This window comes from Gadus macrocephalus, chromosome 14 (genome assembly GCF_031168955.1).
Source record: "Gadus macrocephalus chromosome 14, ASM3116895v1".
Classification (NCBI taxonomy): Eukaryota; Metazoa; Chordata; class Actinopteri; order Gadiformes; family Gadidae; genus Gadus; species Gadus macrocephalus.
Window position 1 is genome coordinate 9802114 of NC_082395.1, and position 25476 is coordinate 9827589.

A 25476-nucleotide genomic window follows, 5' to 3' on the forward strand; every position below is an offset into this window, starting at 1 on the left:
ATTTTGTTTTGAACAGTTGCTGTTAGCTGTGAGCGCAAGTTCCCTCATAAGGTAAGGTGGTACTGGAGACCGATGGAAGTCTAAATGGCACATGTATAATTAGACTGTCCATTCAGCACATTGTCCCGGCTGCTATACAGGGACGCTCGCCCTGTCCCGCTCTATAGGAGCGCGTCTCTGGCGGCGCAGCGCAGCACGCCACTGTTAAAAAAAAGTAAGAGGGGAAAATTGGCAATTAAGTCTATTGATGATGACCCGACTATTGATGACGCGACTGCACACGCTGTGACTTGCATGTTTCAAAGCCCGTTTGAGCAATCATTAATCAAAAAAATAAAATGTTTTTTCCATCATTTCTTCGACCACTTTAGAGTTTAACTGAAAGTGTTTGAAGCATTTGATCGCTATATATATCATACACCCACTGCCGTCCTCGATTGAAACCCTGCTCATTTATTAGGGCCATGTTGCTTTTAGCAACTCTTCACCTTTTCGTATTGAGGCTTCATGAGTGAAAATGTAATCCTTACGTTTTTATTTTATATGCGCTGTGCTTTTTTGAGCTTAGCTCCGTGATTTTTTTTCATTTGGATTTCGTTTGGATTAAGACAGTTACTTTACATTTGACCTGACAAATATTGTACCTCTTTTTTTGTTTAGGATTCTCTGCAAGTGGATCTCGTGGTGACTTTTGCAGCTGAGCAAAGTTCCGGATTGGACCTGAATAGAGAGGCTTGCGGACGCATGTGCCAGTAAGTTCAAGTATTTATCATTACGCCTCATCTCGTTGACTGTGGTCAGACTCCGCTTGAGAAAATAACCAGCCACGTGTCCCCATTTACTGCGCTTATTATTTACAATTGTGAAATCAGTTGCGGTTTTTGAAGTGAGATGATTTTAGGTTTCCTTGTCAAATCACGCAGCGTAGCCTATAGGTGTCCAATATAACCCATCTAAACGTATACTTTTAAACGTAAAGGTATGCGTTTGTAATGAACCCCATAGTTTTCACTATGCCGATTCAATATTCTTTTCTGTCAAGAAAGATGATTAATAATTTGTCATGAAACACAAGATAGCCCACAAATTTGAAATTTATTTGAAGGTTTAATCAAGGTCAGACTGCAGACGTTCATATAGATACATACAGATTTGTAGTAACTAAAGAAAAAATCATAAAGAGATTTGTTTGAATATTGTTTTTTATATAGGCCTATATAGAACGTGAACGTTTTGATTTGTGCAGTGAAATACTTTTTTGTTCTGCTATAGTAAAACCTACAACAGAGGAGTGTGTTATGATATTCTTCTGGCTCTGAAAATGTATCTCACAGTTAGATATCATGTTGGACATTTATAAATATATTAAAAAAACATACTCAAAATAATTATTCTCATGAAAATAATTAGAATATTCTGAACCTACTACAAATATACCATGCTTCATATTATATATTTTCCGGAAAACGGTTGCAACGGTGTGTGTGGGTGTGGGTGTGGGTGTGTGTTTTTGTGTATGCTTTTGTAAGTGCCTTGTTGGGAATAGCGTATTGTCCCTGGCGTCTGCTTTGATTGAAAAAATGTCAAAATCAAAAGAGGTGGTCCCGGACATGTATTAGATCTCTTCAGCCGCCTCAGTCTATCATGTAGTTATTCCTCAGACCCCCCCCACCCCCACCACTATCCCCTCCCCCTGGCAGGCAGGCAGGCAAAGAGCAACAGTGAATAGGGGGGCCGGAGGGGGCTGAGGTACCAGGCAAGCCTCCCGGTCTCCTCCAGCCAGTGGGGGCATGTGGAGCAGTAAGAGCAGACCTCATGATCAACAAGACGCGAGGAGGTAAACAACAGCAGGTCTGGTTAAGGTGCTGGGGGGAGGGGGGAGGGGGAATGACGGAGATACTAAATGTGGAAGCACATGTCTTGGCATCTGTCTTTGTTAAGTGTTACGTTGTTTGAGGTAACGGCCCAGTGGAACAATGATCAGCTGGGAACGCAGCCGTGTCGTCACTGAATCCCTCATTTGGCGATCCTGCACTCTTGCCATTCGAGTTTGAACTGCTTTATGGTCCTGGACGAGGAATCTGTAGTTCTTTTTTATTTTTATCCTAGACCAATTGTGTTTTCAAGTGAGCAAGTGCGAGAGAGAGTTTTTCCGAGAGAAAACGTTTCATCATATCAAGACGTCATAAAATATCCCAATTGATGATTCTCTAACCTGAAACAGACATGGACTCTTTATTTTGACAGCTCATGTCCTCTGTGTTTGTGTATGTGTGTGTCTGTGAATGACAGTGAGATTGTTTGTGTGTGTGTGTGCGTGTTTGACTTAACACACGGTGTTTGAGTGTGTGTCTGCCTCAAAAAAAAGAAGTGTATGTGAGCGTGCGAGCATGTGTGTATTTGTGTGTGGTACCGAGCACAGCAGACATGCATTTTGGACCGTCCTCTTAGTTCTCCTGCCGTTGCGAATCAAATCCCAAAAGGATCAATAAACCTCTCTCAGATCCCTCCTTTCTAAATTCCCTCCTTGGTATCTGTCTTCACTTGGAAATGCGTCATATCGCGGAAGCATGAATGTCGTTCCACACACAGTCTCTGAGAAGAACCTTGTGTGAAATAAAAAACAACCTTCCTGCTCCTTTGAATGCAGCCATCTCGTCAGAGGAAGAAAACACATATCAAAAGATGAGCGTCATTAAAAGTATTGAAGGAAAGTCTCAGTCAGGCATCAGTGTCAGACAATGGGAAATCCAGAGCACCTCCACTCTGCCTCTGCTCTGTTCCCATCCTAGCAGCCTCCACCCTGACCCCCCCCCCCCCCCCCCCCCCCTCCGTTTGTCAGGGACATGAAGGAATCAATTGGATTTGAGGATTATCAGGGTTTGTGCATGAGGTCCGTATTCACATCATACATTTAGTTATGCTTTGAGTGTTTCATTTGATGCCATTTGATTCAAAGGCACATTTAATATTTACCAATTTTCCTTTCGTAATTATTTTTCCTTTGGTTAATCTACTGTAATGGATTAGGGAACAGTTCCGTATGTGTTTTATAAGAGGATTGTTTTACTGTGCGGTCGACCTCCTTCTGTCCGTCTGCTTTATCTGTACTGCTGACATTAAGTCATTAGAAGAAAAGAAGCACACTCACATTTGAATATGCATTTCTTCATTGAAAAATTATAATTGCACACGTCGCCGTAAGTGGCCCATTTTGATCTGTACCATTCACTCGCCCACTAAATATGTTTTTCTCAGAATAATTGGTCATTTTCTTTAGTCCATAGCATAGTTGTGCATAATTAAGTTGGACTTCAAAATGCAACAGTCCTGGATATGGTAAATAGCCTCTATTGAATTATTTTTCTTTCCCTTTTTTTTTTTGAGATCACACATTTATATGTAGAATTAATTGGCAGGGTCTTGGTGGCCGCGTGCGTTTGACACAGGTCTGCAACTGTAATCAGGTGGATGAATTAGTCGGGCTCATTGTTTTTATGAATCAAATGAAGATTTGTACCATGCCCGTGTGAAGATGGTTGCCCCTATTTCCATATCAAAGGACCTCACAGTAAAGCCGGGCAGTAATTAAAATGTGGTGGATTTTGAGTTCTTTCACATGTTCATACACACACACACACACACACACACACACACACACACACACACACACACACACACACACACACACACACACACACACACACACACACACACACACACACACACACGCGCGCGCACATGCACACGCATGCACATGCACAAATGCTCATGACACACACGCTCATGTCACAAACACACAAAAACACACACATCCTCATACACACACATGCACGCACGCACTCACGCACGCAGACACTTTTGCTCACACACACATCCCACGCATAACATTTACCGTAGACACACACATACCACTAGATAATTCTCGTTTGCATGGCCTTTGCAAGTCTATCAAACCCATTTCAAGGACAGCAAGTGTACGTGGCAATCCGTTTCTCTGAACCTCAACCTGATCAAAAACTGTGTTAATATTTTCCCAGTTTGACTATTTATCTACCCACACCACCTCACTTAACCAGGGCACGAACCGATGGGAAAGTGCACATTTTCCTGATGCACATTCCATGTATTTCTCCCTAAGCGACCTTGTTGTCAACTAACCACATTACGAAGCCGGAGGCCGAGGTCAACGGCTCCTTATTGGATTGTAGGATGGCCCTTTGTGATGTCGTCCTCGTGGAGTTAGAGAAGCTCTGAAGATCTGACTCTGTGTCTTGTGAGCAAACGAGGGAAAAGAGATTAGTGTAATGTGGGCCGTTTTGCTCCCCTCACACAAAAGGCTGCAGAACAACCCTTTCCTTGTGATTCCCCCAATTGTTATTGGATCAGACTTCCCATGGGCCAGCCGGCTTGGGGGGAAGCACAAAGGGATTCCATGAAATAACACATTTGGATTTACATTGGCAGTAGAGTGTGAGTGATCTCTAGCCATCACACATGTATTACAACACGTATTACATGTATATAGCATACACAACAATGTGATACACATAGTCATAAAGTAAATGGAGGATTTCCATTTGTTTAAAAATAGCTTTGTTTGTATTCGAATTGATTCCATCTCATAGAAAGCATATCTATTTAGTTTTGAATTAATGCGTCAAGCTAGAATTAATGATTTTGGTTGCAACGCAGATGATCACAAGCCAATGCCGTTAAACCAAACAGCTTCAAAGGTCGCCGGCAAATATGATATAAATTCAGCGCTTAAATTTGTTATTGAAGCAGAAATTCTTCACGGTGCCTCTGTGAATTCCAGAGCAGAGCAGAGCCATTTCCCAGCGCCCTTTCATACGTCCCCATTCACCGTGGACGCCCAACAATTAGACATTAGCCAGTTGGTAGAGGCTGACAGCTCGCCTGGTATCTGCCAGCCTGATCTGACATGAGATGTAAAATATGTTCCATGGCTGTGACTCCGCCAGACAATCTGGGCTCCTCCTCACCTCTCCGTCCAGCCGGAAGCCGCTTGGTTGGCAAATTACTTTTAGCAGATTAGATATGGCGACTAAGTGTGTGTGTGTTTGCGATGTGTGTGTGTTCCTTGTGCTCACATCAAACTGAGTGTTAGCGTCTACATGCCGGTGTGTATGCATGCAGGATCAGGGAATATGTGCAAGCAATTCTGGTGTTGTTTTTGTGTTGATTGGAAGGCTTTTTGAATGTCGTGACATCATTATCAAAGAGCCATTGGGTTCAGTGAAGATTCTAACATAATGCCGCACTACGATTTATGACGACAAAGGTTTCACCAGACATTTTACACTATCACGGATTGTCACACTAAGTATTAGCAAGTAGCATTACGCATTTATTTATTTGAAACATTCTTCCAGTATGCTAACCGCTAGTTATTTAGCATTAGCCCAGTGCAATGGAAACGTGGACAGTTCATGTGCTAGCATTATGGAACAGCTGCTGTGACGTCTGCATCAGGCAGGGAAATTAAATGGAAAGGAAAGGTTGTGTTCAGCCAAAAATTCGGCTCTCAACAGTTTTTGTGTGGAAAATGGGCTTTGCCAAATAAGTCAAAGTGAGCAAAAGAATTGTGTGGTTAGAACTCTGATGAAGTAAACCAAAACCAGGTATTTTCCATCAATACATGTATGTATTTTATAGAAAACATCACTTGGATGACGCTTCACGTCATTGTAAAACATTTATTTAGCAGAATGAATCCAGAAGATTGTTTTCATCATTTGCAAGACTCTTTGTTTGTATCAGTGTTCTTCTTTGTTGTTCTGTATCTTAGAGAGAGAAGTATTGGTCTTAAGGCGGCATTGGTGCAACGACAATTTAATCTGACACATGAGCGCATTTCCCTCAATAAACGCTAAAATGTTTCAAAGGACAATTATTTCTATAATGCCGTGCATGGAAATGCACTAAATTCTGCGAGTTGCTAGTTTTATCATTTGTAAACAAAATAAATATGCAGATAACAGATAATCAACAACATCAGCAACAAAAAGACAGAATAAAATAAACCCAAGAGAAACCCACAAGCGTATGGTCTACAGTATTTTTTTTTTTTTTGAATGAGCCCAAAAAAGGACGAACGGCTGAAATGATAGAGAGGGCTTGTGGTTTGGCTCCGTCAGGGATCTCCCATGAGCCTCTTTGACAATTCTACGGGACAGCCACCCTGGCACACGCCATCCACCACATGATAACCATATGCACACACACACACACACACACACACACACACACACACACACACACACACACACACACACACACACACACACACACACACACACACACACACACACACACACACACACGCACACATGCATACACATGCACACACAAGCGCACACATATGCTCACACACATATACAGGAACACATGCTAAGATACACTCAAGTAAAGCATGCACAAACACACATGCTCACACATGCTCACACACACACACACACACACACACACACACACACACACACACACACACACACACACACACACACACACACACACACACACCCCTATACGCACGCATTCGCACACACACACACACACACACCCCTGTGAGGAGGTATGATTGGCAGAGTGATTTATGCCGTTAAAAGACAGCTGCCCCTTAATATCTGGAGAGACGGGTGAGATCCTCTGCACTACAGACAAGAAACAAAAAAATATCTGGCACAGTTTTAAATCCCCAGACATCTTGAAGATATAGTGAATTTCATAAACCTATAAAGACATCCAATGTCTAAGATGGTGATGTTTTTACAGGATTTGGATACGTCTTCATATCGTCTTTTTAATATCAAAACAAATTCAACACGTGCTACACAAAGATACCCTTACACAGTAACCAGTTTACTGAAACATATGTCCGTCAAAGAGTGGCGTGCGTATATATATGCAGGCAGAGGCCTATGGTTGCGGTTTGGTGGCAGCCAGGGGAGCAGGCTTTATGTCGCTGGTTAAAAGGGTGGAGCTGGGAGGTGCGTCCGCCCTCCTCGTCCTCAGCACCAGAGCTAAATGCATTGGTCACCATCTGCAGGGTGGAGGAGCTGGGCTGCGGCCCAGAGAAAGGCTTCTAATTAAACAGTCATCATTATCAACTTGTGGTCAGTGATCCTCATCCCCAACACTGGAGCACCAGGAGGAACATGCAACCATTGAGGCTTTCCTCTGAGCCAGTGTTGCTGGACTGAATTAGAACGGAGGAGAAAGCAGCGATGGAGGAGGGAGCAGCCTCCTGTTTCTTTTTTAAATTTTTTCCTTCTTCTTTTTGGCAGAACCTGGCATGCGCAAGGCCTGATGCCATATCCACTCAGGTTTAAACAATTACACAATATCACAGAGCCCAGCAGAGCCTCCATTCTGGAATAGTCATCGTCTTTTCCCTCTGTTTTTTTTTTGACTGCCGTACTTCAAGCCATGGTTTCAGACATGGCCAAGTGTTGCATGTGTGAGGAGCTTTTCGATAATTTCAATTAGTGTAAGAGGGTGGGCCTGCAGTATCCGTATCAGTACCACTGGAGGCGGTTGTTCTTTGAGGCTGACAGCCTCCTTAATGCAGTATTTCATGGTTTGATGTGTGAGTGACACTGAGGCGCTCAGAGAGGATGGCAAAATGGTTTATTAGGACCTAATTAGAGCCCTGTGATTAAAGGGGAAGTGACTGTGATTAGTAGGGCTGCGGATGATGGGGAAAAATGGGATGAATATTCAGAGAATAGACAAGCAGAACCATGAGTGTGTGTGTGTGTGTGTGTGTGTGTGTGTGTGTGTGTGTGTGTGTGTGTGTGTGTGTGTGGGTGTGTGTGTGTGTGTGTCTATGTCTGTGTTTGTGTCTGTGTGTGAGTGTGTGTGTGAATGTGCGTGTGGGAAGGAAGAGAGACAGAGTGTGTGAAAGAGAGAGAGAGAGAGAGAGAGAGAGAGAGAGAGAGAGAGAGAGAGAGAGTTTCAGGATGATACAAAGCATATGTGTATTTATGGATGTATGTCTGTTTGTATATGGAACAAGATTAATGTGGTTGATTCTTTGACTGACGAAGAAATGTCTTTCATGTCCTTTATATAGAATTTCACCTGACTAATTTAAATGTATTACATTTCTCTTGTTTAATCTACTAAATCTGATAACCCTTCTTCAGTGATTTGCGGCCCTCATTGATTACAGAAAACAAACAGAGGTCTGAACAGAAACAACATATTGATATTAATGCATATCGATGTTCCCGACGTGTCTCTTGTTTTGGTAGGGTATAAGTTTGGCATGCAAGAGTAATGCGAATGCATTCACAGCCAATTGAACAGGAAAAACACATGAAGCGTGCAGCTAAAGCTGGTTTACCTTGGCTAGCTCTTCCAAAGAATCACACCTTGTGATGAGCTGTAACGTTTGCAATATTTAAACCAATCTATAAATGGGCGTAAATTAAAAGTGCAAATAAATATGTCTTTTATTTTCTTCTCACCACAATGAACGCATAGGGTGTGAAGCATGCGATAGCCATCGCCATTTAGAAATTATTTTTGTGTGAATGTTATGGGGCCAGGACATAGTCAGAAGGGCTTTGCGATTTTACAATTTCACATCTGACTTCCTTCTTAAAATGACACTGCTGTACGTGGCTATTGCCCCCATTGATTTGTACAGTATAGGCTTCTGCGCTCTAAGAGGTATTTGTAATACCCTCAAACTTCTCACTCTTTTGCTGGATACTGCTTATCTCAAGGCTATTCAGAAAACAAAATGGCATTTCTTTTTTTCGATTTCTGAGTTTTTTCGGTCAGGCCACTGCTTGTCTAAACCAACTTAAAGGGAGCTGTTTCTGAGCACAGGCACACGCATGGCTTTGTGGACACATGCATGCATTCAATATGCACTCAACATGTTTTTGCTCACATACACACACACACATACTTTTTCACCTTTTGTGATACTTTACCTTCGATTTCAACACAATCACTCTGTTAGAATATACATGCTAGTGTTTTATATTTATGTCCGTTAATTGTAGCATCAATTGTTCTATGTTTCTGTTCTGGCTGTATGCTGTAGACAGTTCAACGTTGAACAGAACATGTTTCTAAATGATCCATCCACTAAATGATTAACTTTTTCTTTCTTCGGCTGGATACATGTTCTGCAAAACGCTGATTGCCTCTAAATGGGCACTGTGGCTGAGTGAGATCAGGTGCAGGAGGCCAAAATATCATCAAAAAGGTGTCTTTCTGAGCAAACGTACAACCTCTTCCCTCACCTCTACACTAGCCCCATTCCAATGTCTCATTTGTTAAACAAAGGCACAATTTCATCATCGTAACGTGTTGTTGAAATCACACGCTGTATTTCGATGTATGTCCATGTGTTATATTTGATAGATTTCACTGTGCGATGAATGGCTGCGGTCAGTAAAGCCCTCACCCTTTCCCTTGGAGCGTTGACAGTTTTCCTCCTAAAATAATGGGAAGCATGTGTTTAACTGGCTGCAAGAATGTCTAGTGTGTCACAGGACCCACCTGTTGTGCTTTCAATAATGTGAACACCAACCACATGTAACTATTTGGCCGTCACTCTGACACAGATACCCAGAGATGCTTTTCCACTCCTCTTATTCTTTGTTCTGCTTCAGGGGGCCCGGCTACAGCAGCTGGGCCTGTTTGTTTAAAACACATTCAACACCCTTATCGCCACGGCTAATGTTTAGCTTTTCACACAGCAGCCAAGAAAATAACACGTAGATATAGATACAGAGCAGACGTACGCAAGAGCAGTTTGTTTGAAGTACCCCGGCACTTGGTTTGTGTTATTATTATGCTAAAGTGTGCGCGAACGCCACGCACGTGCTGGCTCTAGCTTGCTAGGTTTCTCATCTTTACCGTAGCCTGTGCCACGGTGTAATTGGCTTCCACCGTGGCACGGGCAGTATATTATAACAGTTTCACTATGTTTTCTCTACCCCCTCCTCTCCCCTGCCACCCTACGCTACATGTAAAATGTGTCCACGGACCATGGAATATATAGTACGAGATGTGATGTCAGATGTTATTGCTGGATATGCATACAAGGAAATGTTGGATTATTTTCCAAAAAATCTGCAACGCAGACTGCATTATGTCACAAAGGCCACATTGTAACAAGTTGGTTTCAGAGTATGTCTCTCTCTCTCCCTCTCTCCGTCTCTCTGTCTCTCTGTCTCTCTCTCTTGTCCCATGCATTTTGTGACCACCTTCTGTGCAACCGGGCCAGGCTACAGCTTTGATTCATGCCCATTTCCTTTCCGTGAACTAGAATCAATGCACAATGGCTCTATAGGATACCATGCATAATGGCATAAAAAACCTCAAGACATATTTATATGTCTGAGCATAGAAGTCACTGAGTGTTCCACTCCCTAACGTTTCTCCCCAAGGTATTTGCTTTGGCTGAATTACATTATGTGCAAACTCAATGTGGGCATCTTGATAACGTTAAAATATTAGGTTTGGAATTTATCAGTTAGTGGCCGTAAGTGGTATCAAAACATTGATTCTAATGCACTACCTAAGAGGCATGTCTTGGCTGTACTATCACTGGAACATTTGGTCTTAAATTCCAATTATGTGTCCCTAATTGAGTGGTGGTGGCGGGGGGGGGTGGGGGGGGGGATACGTCCCCCAGTCACCCTCTTCCAGGTGGGATCTAGGGTTGGTCAGTCTGCCCTGACACCACCAGCCAACCCTCTTGTGCAACGTTCTGAAGAGGGAGGGAGGGAGAGAGGGAGGGAGGGAGGATGTGAGGGAGAGAGGGAGGGAGGATGGGAGGGAGAGAGTGGGGGAGGATGGGAGGCAGAGAGGGAGGGTGGATTGGAGGGAGAGAGGGGGGAGGATGGGAGTCCAATAGAAAACCACACATCTCCAGTTTTGCCACTAATTGAATTTACCAGTGAAATATGCCGGCAGGAGCCCCTTACCTTGTTTGACTTATTTATTGCCTGACGGTGGAGGTAAATTGACCTTCTCGTTTCAAAGGCTCTTTATTTCAACCCAGAGAAAAAGAGTGTTAGACTCAATTACACCAGTGATCAGTGACTGAAACACTGCATTTGTTTCCTCTAAAGGGACAAGCCCGACCAGACGCCTGCTCTCAGACCCTTGTCTCTCCCTCTCCCCGCTCTCCCAGGCCTGCAGAACAAGGAGGGGGTGTGGGAAATTAGAGGAGAGGGAAATGCTGATCTGTGTGTGTGTGTGTGTGTGTGTGTGTGTGTGTGTGTGTGTGTGTGTGTGTGTGTGTGTGTGTGTGTGTGTGTGTGTGTGTGTGTGTGTGTGTGGCTGTGTGGGGGTGAGGCGCGGGGTGAGTAAGTGGAGAAAGGGGGATGGGGGGGGGGCTGGCCTACAGTTGCCTGCCATGTCACAGGAGATTTGTGTCCTCCCTTTAAATCATTTCCCTCTTTAGAAGATTAAGAAGGCAGAAATATTCTCAAACCGATCATTTTGCCCTCCTCCTAAAAGGACTTGACTGGAATTGGTTGAAAAAACGTCAGGTTTCATAAAAGACAAACGATTTTTGGACCTGTAAATACAAATGCAAACAAAGGCACCAGTTCTAATGTTTATTGTGAAAAACAAACCACAAATGCCACCCGAGCCCGAGCAGAGCATATGCACCAATCAGTTCCCCATTTACACAATGGCACGATGTGCGTGTGTTATGTTATTCTGTTTATTTGACCTTTGGTTTTTCTCAGTATGTGAGTCAATGAGCTCAAACCAATGGAGGACTTCTGTTCTTCTGTTTGTCTTTGTCAGGCCATTTAGTACTGTTACTCAAACTAGCATCACCACAATAGTAGGTGGATTCCATTGAGCTTTGCGCCACAAGGAAGTTGTTAATCTTACACGGGCCACAGAAGTCAGATCTTTAGGGATTTCAATGTAAATAACATGTATATATATATATATATATATATATATATATATATATATATATACTATCTCAACCTTACTGAGACAAAAACAAAGACTAGCAACATGTTAGCTGCTTCAATTGTAGCCCATCTTGTTATGCCGATATAACTGGTACGATTCAGTGTCAGCCGGATAAGTTCTACTTTTCAACAACAAATGCCTTTTTTTTTCTCGATTAAATGACAACAGTAGATCATTTGCCGAGACCAATGTCTTGTTTTAACCTGATCATGTATGGATCAGTTGTTTCCTTTCTGGTTTAATTCACCATGGGATTGATTTTTAGATCCGAACTGCAGGAAACATACAGACGCTATGCAGAGACCGAAAATAGGGAGGTCATTTGAATACAGATGCCGCAAGGCCCTGTCACTGGAAACCACTTAGGCAGGAGACTATTGCAGGTTGATTATGTCGCTACAGACAAAGTTGTAACTCTTTTGTACAAGCCACAGATATTTGCATTTAAATGCTTATTGTAGGCATCTAAACTGCATAAACACTGATTGTAAATGGCTGGGGGTTGAATTGTCCATGGGAAAAAGAAAGAAACTTCAAATGAGGTAGAAACTGGCATGGAAATGAGTAAATTATTTTCAAATTGTGGAGCTGAAATCAATAAGTCGGAAATGGCAGAGTTTGTTGCACTGGCCACTGTCTAGTGTCTATTGAATGTGTTGGGGGTTCGATTTGGCATGAATGTATTAACTACAATTGTTTTCATGGTTGGTTATAGAATAAGAGTCATTATATTTAAATTTAGCATTCATAGTGTTACTTTGCTGATACCACAAGAATTTTCCTTCTGTGACTCTTTCTGCTTTTTCTTACTGCACAAATATATATGAAAAAACATTTAACCCTTATAGGGAAGTCGAACCATATAAATTGCCAGCATACACAGAGTAGTCAACTGTACGTAGCATCTAAGGCTTATAATGCAAATATTTCTATATATATAATACAAAATACATTATTACCTTTTAGTGCATTATATGTAACCTACATTTGACTATGTGTATGTAGGCAATTGATATGGTTTGACTACCCCATTAGGGTTCAATGTTTTTTTTTTACTGCCAATGCATGTTTAAACTCTCCCCCCCCCCGGAAAAGCATACGTGCGTTTCAACCACCTTGTGTATTTCAGTGTGTGGCGCCACTGCTGCCCAACACAGAGTGATGCCCTCGCTGCTCCTGCTCCTCCAGCTCTTTGTCCCCCAGCACTCAGCATGTCGGCCTCCTCAGGAGACCGGCAGCCGGCTCTAGTGTGGCCACACAAAGGCCCTGCCTCCTTTTGAGGTGTTAAAAACGTCCATTTATGCATTTCCCTGGACAAAAAAAGCACAGAGCCCATTGGAGTCCGGTGGCAACACAGGCAGACATTGTGGCCACGCTTCTCTGGCACTCATTTCACAGATTCTAAAAAGCAGTATGTGGTGAACAGGATTTGAGAGGCTAAAGTGCCCCGCGAGGACCGGGCGATAAGAGGGAGAAACACCATCACCCAGTAAACTAGAAGATGGCTTCTGTAAAATAAACACATTACCTGGAGTGGAGAGACTAGGATAGATTCATACACCCTAAACTCACTGGAACGCACACGAGCGACCACGGACACAAAGAAAGAAAGAACCAAGGAAAGAGCCACACAAACAAACAAAGGTAGAAATAATTAAATATCCTTCAATATTAATCATTTCAAAATAAGGGGAAATTAACGGGATTTCATGCAATCTGATTTAAGACCTAAATTAAATGGATTAGGGTCGTACGATTGCGTAATCTTTCGTATGATCTTTTTTGAGAGAAGACTATTTGTGCAAGAATCAAAGGGAATTGATAGGTTGGTTGTGTGCCTTGGCGTTAAGCACCTGAATGGTTACCCACCGTGAAGGAAAACATTCTATTCGCTCGCCCTTTCTCTCCGTCTCCCCCCACCCCTGCCCAGATGCTCAGTAAATGGACTTTTCTTCTTGTTATTTGAGGCAGAGGAAATGACACATAATGTATTTGCAGCATGAAAGCCCTGTTCAGCCCCAGCACCAAGTCAGGCCGTCTCTTGTAACAAAAAAACGGGGCAGAAAGACGGATGCTCAATTACCCATTTCTTTTCACTTTATCTGACACGATTGCACTTAAGCATTGGCATAGTCAAAATGCCTGTCACTGTTTTCAGGCCCTCTCCAAGGAGATATTTTGACTTTAGTGTCACCTAGTTAGTAATGGCTGACACAAGGGTGCCGGACACTTTGTGAATTCTCTTGCAGCCGGTCCACTGTAGATTCAGTGTCACGACAAACAGCTTGCAGCCGCGCGAAAAATAAACCTTGATACGTTTGTTTGCGTACATGCACCTATGTGTATGTGTACAATATTGTGTGTGCGCATGTGTTGAGGTGTGTGTGACGGTGTGTGTCAGGGAAGGAGGTTGAAAGATAAAGGGAAATAGAAAAGAGCAAGATGAAAAAGAGTGGAGATGAAGAGAGGCCATGACAGGTAACGGTGTGCAGCAGCGAAGAACAGCTGTTTGCATGTGATTGGCTGCCTTCCAGCACCCAGTAACTTAATTACATGGTGGATTTGAGTAGAAATAAAGCTTGTCTTTCTGACACTGCACTGGAGCCACATGCTTTTGTGTGTGCCTGTGTGTAGTTCAGCACACAGGCAGGCACCCCGAGCCCTGGGTTAATGAGGTTATGATCAGGCTTTGCTTACACAAACACTCTGGTTGCCTCCCCCAAAGATGCCCCCACTAAGCAGGCCTACCTTGCCCAGCGATAGAGCCTTCCCCGTCCTTCAAACAACCAAGACCTCTGGTATCTATTCAATCCAAGGCAACTGTCATTTGGTATTTCACAGCTGATGGAATTGCAGGGAGGGTTGACTTTGTGGAATTGGCTATTGAATCGGACAATCGCTTGTGTTGAAATGGGGCATTAGACATTTTTCGTGCCGGGATGTTCCACACTTCCACACCCAGGCCAAACCCATCCCACCCCATCCCACCCCACCCCAACTCCTCCCACAACTGTACCTCCTCCCTCTTTAGCATTTCTTACCCTGGTGCTCCCTCATATAGATCCAACTCCCTGCATCCTAAACTACCCCCGCAGCCCAGGTCCCAAGGCTTGGTTATATGGGGCTCCTGCTTCCACAGAGATAACCAGACAGCGGGCAGGTGGGGGGCCAACCTGCTGATGGCCTAGATTACCCCCATTGTCAAAATAACTGCATCGACAAATTTCCTACTTCAGAGTGTTTATGAGAGAGAGAGAGAGAGAGAGAGAGAGAGAGAGAGAGAGAGAGAGAGAGAGAGAGAGAGAGAGAGAGAGGAATGGAGAATGAGAGAGAGAGAGAGATGAATGGAGAACGAGAGAGGATATGGAATTGAGAATTGGGAGCGCATTTTATAATATGTTGTTCCAGATATGGATGAATTCCAAATAGTCAAGTTCAAGTGCAAGTTTTGGCCTGCTTTGGAGATATCCAGACAACACATGGCACATGGCACGTGCACACAGGCATGCATGTGTGCACGGACAAACAATGTCCGTGCACACATGCATATATGACAATGTCACATATGTACGTTTATCAACATGAAAATAACATCACACCAACATGTTTGACAACTCTGAAATGTTAGAAATAACTTAATGTTAGAAATACATTTATTGTCACATATTATTCTCAGCAATAGTTCATGTTTCCTCTTTAGGGCACTTGATTTTGGCTATGACTACATTGGAGGTTTGTTCAAACGATTGATACTGATCCACTGTCATATGATGATGGAAGACACAACACTCTGTTCAGCAGGGCTAATCAAATAAAGTATACTCCATACTGTCAATGAACACATGCCTTGAATTTGACCCGTCATTTACCAACCACATATTGTCTGTGTGTCTATATCTCTTGCAGAAGCACTAGTTCAATAAATTGAACTACATAAGTACGATTAATTGCTAATATTTCTGTTACTTAGTCATGTCATTACATTAAGTAAGGGAAATATTAGTCTTTCCTGACTCTCCGCCTAATTCAGAGCAGGCACCCTTGGGAACACGACACTTGTTTTATCGCAATCGAATTGTTGAATCGTTCATTATTTACAATTAAATATTCCTATCATCATGGGGTGTATGATTAGACTAATTTAAACAATAAGGCAGGAAGAATATACTCTACATTTTCTATTCATCTCATTGTTATCAATTAGCATCACTTTATACATTCAAAGGCTTGTTGATTGTACCAACTGATAAAAAATGACACGTTTTTAGCATAATGTAAAAAACGCTGTATTCAGCAGGCAGTATTTGTTGAATGCATATCACAGGCACTAATATGAGGTCATAATGAGTGTGTGTGTGTGTGTGTGTGTGTGTGTGTGTGTGTGTGTGTGTGTGTGTGTGTGTGTGTGTGTGTGTGTGTGTGTGTTGAGTTTATTTCTGTGTTTTGCATGCATGTCCTGCATGCACTGCCTTGGTGTTGGGTCTTTGATTCAACAACACAACATAGAATTGAATTGAATTGAAGTTGAATTAATTCAGCCAGCCAGGTCACTGGGTTCCCTCTCCTCTGTTGTCTTTAACAAACCTTGAGGCTACGGCATCTGCCTTTATCAGTTTTTTTCTCTCCATTGCAATGCCATGCTCTGCACATGCCAAAAATGGTAGTTTATCTGGTCTTGTTGTCGGTAGCTTTTTGGCCCGAGTCACAGGAAACCCAGTACAGCAATGTAAATTAGTGAGGGTTCAATTAAGCATAACCTTCTAAACCTCTGTCCTTATTTAATTGGCAGTTATGAGGCAGGGTAATTGTATAAATGAGGGGGTAATGAGATCTCTATCAATTGTACGAGTAGAAAGGATAGAAGATAACGAACTGTATTTGCATAATTATTTTTTCTATACTTTGTTATTCCTTCTACTTTGTTGAAGAAAAAAAAATTGTGTGGTATTTGGGTTGGAAAAGCCTATGCCGGAATGGCCCATGCGACCGTTTCTCCATGTTTGTTCTTGGTTGCGGGACTTCAAGAGACGTGGCGCAACGAGCAGAGCATGCCACCAAATAAATCATTAGCCGGGAAAGCACTGTTGGGGGGGGGGGGAGGCGAAAAATTAAATAAAACAAACCACTTTATATGAAAGATGTTTATGAGAGAAATTCACAGACGCTGGGACAGATTAATGAGGTAGCAGAGACGTGCATTTTAAACAACGGCCTAACTTAATCCCTGAGGGTCAGAGCACTGTGGACCAAAATACAGTCCTCAGCAAAGTAGCATAGACTGTTGAGACTGTTGAGAATGTTCAGACTGTTCAGAGTGTCTCGAATGTTCAGACTGTTCAAACATTTGATACTTTTGATACTGCTCTCTTCTCTATCTTGCATAATCTTTTATATTCTCATTATTTAATTCCTGATTACTGATTCTATTCTATTGTTGTTTTTAAGTCGTTCATACCATTTTAAAGAAAATTCTTGCATTAAGTCTAATATAGAAATTCACAAAATTAAATGTATTTTTTTCTCTCTTTTTGTTGTTACGTTTCAGGTCAATTTCACAAGTTCCAAGTCAACCAACCAGTGATAACTGGGAGCTGGGGATTGAGTCCTTTAGTTTTTGTAAGTATCAATTTGCCTCTTCAGTTGTTGCTTTTCAGCCACGTGTCATTCACACCTGGTGTTTTCCATACACATTAAACACCTGCACCCAATGAGCTGGACAATTGGATATCAGTCACACAATGTATGCACAATTACACAGGACTATGTGGTAGGGTTAGTGACAGAAATCACACCTTTAGCATCAACTGGTACACGTTTCACTTCTTTTCTGAGAGCAACACTTGTTATTGTTATTTCGTGCTTTATTATAAACCACTCTTTTTCTAAAGAGTTCTGGAGATGTGCCAGAATCTATCTTTGGCGATACTCACAAGCCGTCACTTTGCAGATCCTTTCACAAATTGCAAAAGATAAAGTTCATATTCATATTGCAGTCTTACAATGCAGTGTTTTTGGCCTATAAAGCAGAACAGAGCCCAGTGAATATTCCTTCTACTATCTTTTTCTTCAACAGCCTATTTTCTGATGCTGTTCCTGTGATCTCTTTAATAAAGATCATAGCTGTGGTCATATTAGGCACACAAAGCCTACCTAGTAAGGTGATATTAATATTCTCTTTAAATGTCAGCTCAGGAATATATCAGTAGAAAGGACCAGGTGATAATAATGCTGTCGATGAAAGGATCTGTCATTTTCTTATCTCTTAAATTAATGACCTTAACATTCTTCAGCTTTCATGAATATTCACCTGTGTGTTCTGTGTGGACTTCCATCGGCGTAGTCCAACAATGTTGCAAAGTTTGCTGTGAATTGCTCAATTGATCTTCGGGAACAGTGAGGTAATAGAAAAAAAAGAAAAAAAAAGAAATCTTTTGTATTTGTGTAGCAGGTATGTCCGTTAGCCAGGGTGTTGACATCTCGCAGGCTTTTATGACTATAGCTCGAGGTCTCTAATCAATGAGGCACACTTATGCCTCAAAAGCACTGTTTTCAACTCAACAACATACTGCGCACCGCAGAGGAGAGAAAGCATGAAACAGAAATGGTCAACAATGGTTCCAAGCGTAGACATGAAACAAACTTATTGAGCTGTGGAATATGGCTTTTAACTTTAGTTTTTTTAAACTTCTGTGGTCATGGTGTGTCAGCTGAAAGCATGTGTGTCTTTGTTCTGGTCTTTGTTGTCTTTTTTCTGCACTCCTAATGTCTCAGGTCTTTCTTGTTGACTTCTTCCCTGCTCAAATCCACCATTTATTTTTATTTGCTCAGATTTCACCATGAGCATTGTATCTGTGTGAAGATGAAAGGCACTTATTTACCACTGACATCTTTGGTACGATGAAATCACCCTCCTTGTGTTGTCGTTCTACATTGATGTGCGTTAGTTGGAAGAGGCAACGTTGGCGTGGGTCCCTTGAGGCCGGCCTTCACATTTTATTCCTGCCTAAGCTGACTTCCTCTTCCGTGCAGCAGCATCCCCGTCTCCTGTGCAGTTCCATCAGCCAGACCACAGTCAACCACGAATCTAGGTCCTGTGCAACTTTAATCTACATGATTAATTAATCATAAAATGAGGCAGGGAGTGATTCTGTTTGTGTGCGGTGCACCCGTGGGACATGTTTAATCACTCTTTTGCGATCCCATTTGGAAACACCTGGGGATATGTTGGAGTGTCTGAAAAGGAGAAATGCACGCTTTGTTAGTGTGTGGCATTTGTCTAATAAGCGATGGGACCGCGGCTTCACACAGCAGCTCTGTGCAATGATGGCAAAACCTGATGTGAGCGGTGAAAAGGAACCATTTTGTGAAAATATAAATGCTTATCCCTTTACTGCATAATTCCAATGGTAACCTTTAGAAAGTTTATGTGTATTATTTATTAATTGTTTAGTGCAATGACCATTCTGAGTATGAAGCAAAGAAACAAATAGATGGCAAGATTTAAATTGGACGATAAGGCATAATTATTTGAAATAAATCAGGCTACTACTGCACAGACTGCTCAAACACAATAGCCTAATCTTCTTTATATGTGGTCCTAAAGGGAAATAATTGAACACGTTCTGTGATGTTTTCAAGTTAGGCACTATATTCTCTGCGATTTATAAGATTGATTTTCCATTTTTTTTTGGGGGGGGGGGGGGGGGGATGTCTTCATGGGCTTTATTTCATTCGCTAGAGAATAAAAACCTAACATGGACTTGGCTGCTTTCCTGCATTTTAAGGTACACTCCTCGCACGGGAGGACAGCGTCTCACCTACAAGCGATATACGGCAAAAAAAAAAAACAGCACCAAATAATATGCCATTAATCTTCTTGCTACCCCAGCTGCGGAAAGTAATGCATAACTAAAAGTCCGGTAAAATTAATTAATGATTTCAACCATGAACTTTTCTCCCAAAACGCCATGAATCGTCTTTCAGCTGATAATGCTTTGTGACCCTGGAGTGTGAAATCCCTGTTGCGTTGAGAGTAGCCAGTTAATTGATTCGCAAATTATTTAAAGTTTGTGGTGCCCAGGGGAGTGCTAGGCTGTAATGACAGCCCGTTTCCACAGAGTTGAATAAACTATTCCCTGGGAAGCCTCTATTCAAATGTGATAATATGCTAACAAGTCTAATCTTAGACAGAAAACACAGTTGTTTAAGATGAGCATTTAATTTCTAGCAATTGACCGCTGCATTTGTATTTGACTTTACATTTTGAATTTGAACTTATACAGAATGGCTGAGGAACAGGGCTGTTTCATTCTTGTGAATCAGTTATGAATCTAGATCCCTTAAACATCTAAATGCCACATGTTATATCACCAGGAAACCAGCCTTGGTAGGTGGGCAGCCCACTTTACATGCAGACAATTTTATGCATATCTGCACGTACTATTCTTACCCTAACGATTTATACATTAGCAATAGTAGATAGTATTTCAAGCAGGGGTGACCTCGAATCTTCCACGATTCAAACCTTTGATCGGCGCCTATTGACAGCTGTGGGAAACCCTGAAGCCAATTGATTATTTTCAAGCGTTTTTTACCACACAAAAGTAAAATAATTAGGCATCATTGAGCTGCATATATGAAAGAATATATGATAAAGGATTCGATGCTCAGTAGCCAATGGGTCTGGCCTGACAATTGAGATTCAACAATGTGAAATCTTGGTCGAGGACAGACCTCATTTCTAGTGTCGTTTTTTATAGTCCAACGATGCTGCTGCCAGGTTTTTAGTTACCAAGTAACTAGCAATGTGGCCGTTGTCCGATGCAAATACAATTTAACTCTGGACTATGGCTTCATATTCTAAGGCTATAACAGAAATCAAATGACTTCAAAACAGCATGCGGGATCAAAATCCAGGTTGAAATTACTAGCACATATGTTCAAGAATGATGAATGAAAAAAATCAAATCACAGTTTTTTACCAATGAGTATAATCTCTGCAATTATGTATTTATTGAATTGTTGGATCAGTTTGGGCGTAATTTTGTACATGCGCTAATTTGCCACCTCTGATGCGCCTTCTGCCTGGAACAGACCCAGTGTCGTACCCAGAGCACCTCATGTTGCTCCTATAGCTAAGTGGGCAGATCTCTGTGCTCCTACCAAGGAGCCTCTAATCCGCAGCCATTAGCCAGCACTGTCATTCAGACACACAGTGTCCGCCCGATTTACACCAAATGAAATGAAGATAGTTGTTTCTGGTCCCCTGGCTTCCCTCATTGCCATAAACATATGCTCTGTGCCCTGCTTCTTTCCATCTTATTTATGACTTTAATTTGTTGTGTGGGCTGCGCAAGAAATCAAATTTAATCCAATCCTCCCAGGGACCCTGTCATATAATAACATGGTAATTTCTGTGTATCCTTTTGAAAAATGAGGAAATTAATTCTTCCTGACATGTTCTAATTATTCCAGTGTGAACGGTGCCCCCCCCCCCCCTAAGTGTCAGTTGGCGACGGGTGGCGAGGTGCTAATGCTGACCAGCAGTGCGTTTAATTTGAAACATGAGCAGACACCTTTCAACACACCTTCCTAATGTTGGAGTGGCGCACACAAATTAATTCACTACTTATCTGGCAGCTCTGACGTGACATGTGTGTGTTTGTGTGTGTGTGTGTGTGTGTGGAAGTGTGCGTGTGTTTGGATATGGGGAAGGGCTGAAGGCTCACTGTTGCCACTAGTTAAGGTGTGTGTGTGTGCGTGTGTGCGTGTGTGTGCGTGTGTATGCGTGTGTGTGTGTGTGTGTGTGTGTGTGTGTTGGTGTGTGTGTGTGTGTGTGTGTGTGTGTGTGTGTGTGTGTGTGTGTGTGTGTGTGTGTGATTTGTGTTGAGGTGGTGGGAGGGATATGGGAATAGCTTGGACAGTATTTTTCCCTGGATCTCTCTTCTCTTATTCTAATGGTACCTTTCACACATGTTTCCTGCACCACTGGGAGCTCCCAGAATCCTATTTAATTACACTGTCATCAGCTAGTCTCTACCACATCACTGGAAATCTGCATAGGGAAGCTACAAAGTGGCATGTGTCCAAGGGTGAGCACTTGTTGTGGTACACCTTACTGCTACAGCCAGTAAAGTGATATATTTAAAAGAAATAATGATTTGCACCAGTACTTTAAAATGTGTACTTGAATAGGCATTTGTCCAGCCACACAGCCTAATGGACATGTTTAGATTTCTGTATGAATAAACGTATCATTGACAGCAGCATGTGACACATAAATCCCTATTAAATTGATCAAAGATAATTATCCAACTGTAATTCAGTCGCAGGCACTTTTTTGGGTGACGTGCATAAGCAAATATTCTATCTTTTCCTAACAAATGCCTTTAATTTGGCTAGTAAACAAAGAGGCTCCTGGAAATGACGCAGTTATAGAAAACAACGTTAGAAAATGATTATTTCTTTCTTACCACAAAGAGTGAAACATAACCATTTTCCAAATAGGAGCCTTTAGTTAGTCCTAAGTACTATAAAGATTCAGATTAATGAAATTACAACATTTGTTCCACTGAAGCGACAAAATTGTAATGATTATTAAAAGATCAAAGTTCAAAAGCTTTATTTTATTTGTCCATGTTGCCATATTAGAAAATGATGATTGGCCTGTTGATTATTGGCCTGCAAGTTTTTGTCTTTACTTTACAGAAATGATTGTTGTGTGCCTGTGGCATAATTTGTGGATGTTTTGTGTCTGGATCAGAGCACATGTAGGCTCATCGTGGCTCATCGTAACCCTTGTGGTCATGGTCGTGGAGAAGAGAGCAGGCCTTTGTGAGCAGTGGGTGGGTGCCCCCATGACTCATGAGAGTGGAGAGGCGTCAACATGGCCGCCCGGCCTACAGGGATTAAAGTCCTTCTCTCCCCCCCTCCTCCACACCCCACAGGGTTAATCACTGCCATCTTGGCTCCATGCAGAGGATACAATTGCTCTCTCCATCATTGTGGAAGAAGTGAGAAACAAAACCACTCGTCATACCACTGCTGGGGAAGCTCCACAGCTTAGGCACACAGGTTTTGAGCTTTGCGTTTCTGCTTTGGAGACTTAATCGCCTGATTGGTCTTGTCCATCCATCGCTTACCCAAGGGCCTGTTTGAAATGTTAGAATAAGTGATATTTGGTGTTTCAACTTAGAATAACACAAGGCCCTGTGTCGTGTCTTGCGATCTGTTCTCTGGGAGAGTGGAGGCACAGATGAATGCCTCATGCCAAGACCCGCATGGCTGCCGCTAGCACATTAAATCAGCAGTCAACCTGACTGGAAGTCCAAAACGTGCACTAGGTTAAGGGGATGCGCTGAGGCAGTGTTAATGGCTAGCTTGTTGTCCATATGGTACAGCTTTAATAAAGCTCATTTGTTGCAGATGGTGAAGAGGGCTTGGTTAGGCAGAGCGAGCGCTTTTTTGGCAGAGGCACGTTCTTCGCAAGGGCTGCCGTGCTGTTCTGACCAATCCTGGGCCAGCTCTGTGTCTTTTAACATTGATGTCTCTCCTCCTTCACCAAAAACACTGCCCTTGGATTGTGGCCTGGTCTTAATTTAAAAACCCATGCTCGCCTTTTTTTCTTTTTTTCCTTTTTTCTTTTTTAGATGCGTACAGAAGAGCAACTACAATGCGGCTCAGTCACTTTTTCCTGAGTTTGGTCTCCAAACCGCACCTCTGCTTCCATAGGCTTACTTCAGTTGTCTCCATGACCACAAGACAGCAGGTCCAGCTGAGGAAACACTGGCACAGAAGGAAAATAGAAAGAAAAAAAAGAAAGAGCGAGAGACGTAAATGGCAGATATAAGAAGGACTGATAGAGAGGTTTCAGAACATAAACAAAGATCGAAATAGAGACTGACTCACTTCCTTCCCTTAAACTGGTGTGCTTCTGTGATTCTACCAAATCCTCTGGGTGTCTTCTAGTGTTTCTGTCCCCTTCGTTACCCTGCAACGTTGGAGGTTCTGCCTCAAATGCCATCATGTAATTAGCTAGCATCAGGCCAAGCCCGTAGACATTTCATTTTTTTTTCATTTTGAGATGTGCGTGCATCGATGTGTGCTTCTGCATTTAATCTACGGCTGTGTGTGTGTGTGTGTGCGTGTCTGCCTGCCGCAGTGTTTGTGTATGCTTTTCACACTCGGAGAATGGAGGCACCAGGCTTTATTTGCGGGGCACTATGCCGTGCGCTGTTTGACGGTGGTTTTCGCACGTTGTCACCGGCACTGTGCTGTGCTGCGCTGGTGCTGATGGCGCACTGGGCTCTCCTGAGTGGTGGGGGGAGGGGGGGGAGGAGGGGGGAGAGCCCCATAGCGGCCCTCCCCCCTCCGCTACCCCCCCCCCCCCCCCCCTCCCCAAGACACTTTATTGTGAGAAAAGTCTCAGGCGAGCCCTCTGGGCCCTGTGGTTCCATTGCCTGACTAAACGCGGGCCAGTCTGAAAGGCACAGTGTCCTTGGGCCGGCCTCATTCTATTCATTCTCTCGCGGGCTTTGTCTCAAGAGCCAGTGGAGAACACACAGAAAATGCCAAATTGCCCATGTCACCCGAATGAAAGGTGTTCAGGAAGGACTCTGTTGTCGCATGATGTCATCTTGGGTTTTATACCTTCAGGAGAATGATCCTGCTGCTGTTTTTTTTCTCTTCCTATAGCATTGCACATTTTACAAAAAGATGCATTTTGTAACACTTGAAAATATACAATATGATAACACTTTCTGCCATTGCACTGTCATTTTGCGTTGATATCATTTCCCAGAAATCACGTCTATTGACCATAATCAAAACACATCTCATGCTAGATTGTGAAGCCTTACTTCAAAACACTGAAGATGGTAGCGGAAGAGCAGCACCAAATCAATTCCTAGCTCGTCTTCAACAACATAACTGCGTATATCTACAGACTAATAACAGGCTAATGGAAACCTGTTGGAAATCATTTTTACCCATGTGCCTCCACTAACATAAATTGAGGGTGAGGCTTCTGAACGACCCCTGCAAGTGATGACATCATGACCACATCCCTCTGCCTGATTGGCCCTCCCCGTCCCAGCTCGAGTCCCTTGTGGCTGGGCTCCCAGAAGCCACATTTCCCTTGCCACACATGGGTTGCAGCTGGACCACCGTAGGACCTAATCTGAGCAGACTAGGGCTGCTGCCCTGGCTTCTGTGGCCACAAACATACAGATATTGTTGTGCACGGCGCTGGAGGAAGGCTATATGGAGATCCGTAGAAAGAGTTTATTTAATGCAGACATATCATTAACCTCTCAATGCAAACCAACGTTGTATGCAAATCCACTCCCTGGATGGGGAGAGGTATAATTAATGATGTCAGTTTCATGAAAAAATAAATAAAAAGGAAAGATTCTGTTCTTGTGTGCTGGCACCGCTTTAATTAGAGACAAGCCCGAGCGTACGTTCTACATTATTCTCGTTCTTACT

The 25476-nt window shown here is 42.7% G+C and overlaps 1 protein-coding gene across 1 annotated transcript in view; it reads left to right on the forward strand.

The window, feature by feature from the left end:
• The window catches only part of sox6 (SRY-box transcription factor 6), a 136108-nt gene that overhangs the window by 2392 nt on the left and 108240 nt on the right, over nt 1-25476 (forward strand). The window contains 2 exon segments of the mRNA XM_060071485.1: nt 661-752; nt 17537-17607. The gene's annotated coding sequence lies outside the window, so the exon portion shown is untranslated.